Raw genomic sequence first — 3,158 nt, forward strand, 5'->3', positions numbered from 1 at the left:
CCCTCTTCCCTGCTTTCCTTGCAGATGCTGCCTCCCACCTGTAGGTGTCAGCCTCTCCCTTACAGTTGCAGCCTCTTCCAGTAGGTGTTAGATTCTCTCCATTCTACCCTTACAATTGAGACTGAAGGCAGCTAGGACATTGGAGACATTAGTTAAGATATTCTAAAACTGATCCAATTCAAGTCAGTCCAGAGAAGTTTCATTGATTGACCCTGGGTATGATGGGACTTGCATAATGAAGGGATGTTGCGTAGTTTGGGACTGTATTCACTGGAGTTGAGAAGAAAGAAAGACAACCTTATTGAAGCATGCTTAATTGGAAGCACTAGCTTTCGGAGCGCCTTGCAATTGTGTCCTCCACAACCACCTGATGAAGGAGCGTCGCTCTGAAAGCTAGTGCTTCCAATTAAATCTGTTGGACTATAACCTGGTGTTGTGTGATTTTTAACTTTGTACACCTCAGTCCAACACCAGCATCTCCAAATTATTGAAGCATGAAAGATGCTTAGGGGACTTGATGTGTAGCTGAGGAAAGATTGTTTCTCCTTATAGGAGAGTCTAGGATCAGAGGCCATGATCTCAGAATAAGGGATGACACAACTAAGACAAAGATGAGGAGCAATTTTTTTTTTCTGAGGGGTGTTGAATCTATGGAATTCTTTACCGGAGAGTGCTGGGTCATTCAGTATATTCAAAGCTGAGGGACACAGATTTTTAATCCGGAAAGGAATCAAGGGTTGGGGAAAAGGCAGGAAAGTGGAGTTGAGGATTTTTAGGTCAGCCATGGTCTGATTGAATGGCAGAGCATTCACAATGGGCTGAATGGCCTACTCTGCTACAACGTTTTATGGTCTTGCGATTGGAAAACTTCTGCTGTGACATTCATGTTCAAGGAGAGAGGGAAACAGAAAGCAGGAGACTATAGGCCAGTTAGCCCAATGTCATTGGGCTGTCATTGGGAAAATGCTGGAGTCATGGAGATGCCCAGCATGGAAACAGACCCTTTAGTACAACTTGCCCATGCCATCCAAATATCCTAAATTAAATTTGTCACAGCACTTGGCACATATCCTCTAAACCCTTCCTATACACGTACCCATCCAGAAGCCTTTTAAATGTTGTAGTTGTATCAGCCTCCACCACGTCTTCTGGCGCTCATTCCATACACGTCCACCTGATGAAGGAGCAGCGCTCCGAAAGCTAGTCCTTCCAGTTAAACGTATTGGACTGTAACCTGGTGTTGTATGATTTTTTAATTTTGTAAACCCTGGCAACATCCTTGTAAATCTTTTCTGAACCCTTTCAAGTTTCACAACGTCCTTCCTACAGACGGAAGATCAGAATTGCATGCAATATTCCGAAAGTAGCCTAACCAATTTATTGCAGAGGGTTTTAAAGATGAGTCTTGAGTTCCAGGTTCAGCAAAGGTTGAATAAAGATTGATTTATGCTGCTGAAGAAATTGCAGGATGTCTAGAAAAGCTTAATGCAATTAAACAGTTGTCATGGTTTTGCACAGGGTAAGTAATGTTTCACAAATTTTCGAGAGACCTTTGAGGCATTTGGATGGGTATATGAATAGGAAGGGTTTGGAGGGATATGGGCCGGGTGCTGGCAGGTGGGACTAGATTGGGTTGGGATATCTGGTTGGATTGGACGAGTTGGATCGAAGGGTCTGTTTCCATGCTGTACATCTCTATGACTCTATGTAGAGTTGTTAAAGGGGAACCAGCATATGTAGTGTATTTGGATTTCCAGATGGTACTTAATTAAAGTGCCACATAAAAGCTTATTGTGCAAGATAGGAGCTCCTGATACTGAGGGTAATGTAGCACGGACGGAGGATTGATTAACACACATGACAGAGTCGAGATTGTTGGGTTGGAACAATGTAACTGGTGGAGTGCTAGAAGGATCAATCCTAGGGCCTCAATTATTTCCTGTCAATGTCAATGACTTGGGGGGAGGAGGGGGGGGGGGGGCAGAACATAGAGTATCCAAATTTGCTGATTGTACAGAAAATGGATAGAAGGGCCTTTTATGACGAAGGTACAAAGAATCTGAAAGTGATGTAGAGAGAAGCAGATACATAGTCAATTCATTAAGGCATGTAATATTAATACAAAGATGATTAAATTTGCATATGTCAACAACCTTCCCCCCCATATTAATTAGGATAATCATAGTATATATGTTATAGCGGGGGAACATTCCTTGAAATCTATATAGGAGAGCTTTTCATATTGACATGTAGATAGTCTCACAAGGGGCATTGCAGTGCTAGACCTAATTCTAAGGAATGAAGCTGAATAGGTGTTTGAGGTGACAGTGGGGGAGCATTTTAGTGGTAGTGACCACAACACCATACATTTGAGGTTTATGACGATAAAGACGAAACATGATCTGCATAAAAGAGTTTTGGATTGGGGCCAGCCAGATTTTAATTAAAATCTGGCCAGAGGATTCTGGGAACAGCTATTTTAGGGCAAATCTACAACAGAATAGTGGGAAAGTTTCAAAAATATACACTGGAAAGTACAGGCCCAATATATTCCCTCTTAGGGTGAAATATAGAAGCAACAAGCCCAGAGAACCATCCATCTATCTCGGAACATTTAGGACTGAAAAAGGGAGACGTATACAATGAAGGATCCAGAGGAACAGAGAAAGTTCAGGGGGCAAATCGAGAAAGTAATTGGGAGAACAAAGAGGGGGCACGAGAGAAAATCTGTCAAGCAAGATGTGGAAGAATCCCAAAATCCTCTCCAAATAAATCAGGGGAAGAGAATAACCAGAGAAAGAGTAGGGCTCAATCAGGACTAAAGGGGTAATCTGTACATGAGCCAGAGGTCTTGGTATTGTATTAAATGAGAGTCATAGAGTCCTACAGCACAGAGACAGGCCCTGTGGCCCAAACTGGTCCATGCTGACCAAAATGTCCATCCATGCTAACCCCACTTCCCTGCACCTGGCCCCATCCTTCTAATCCCCTCCTATCCACGTATTTGTCCAAATACCTTTTAAATGTTAATCTACCCGCCTCGACTACTTCCATGGGCAGCTTATTCCATATGCGTACCACCCTCTGCGTAAAAAACGGTTCCCCTTAGGTCTCTTTTATATCTTTTCCCTCTCACCCTAAACCTATGCCGTCTAGTT

Source organism: Chiloscyllium plagiosum, chromosome 12, assembly GCF_004010195.1.
Source record: "Chiloscyllium plagiosum isolate BGI_BamShark_2017 chromosome 12, ASM401019v2, whole genome shotgun sequence".
Classification (NCBI taxonomy): Eukaryota; Metazoa; Chordata; class Chondrichthyes; order Orectolobiformes; family Hemiscylliidae; genus Chiloscyllium; species Chiloscyllium plagiosum.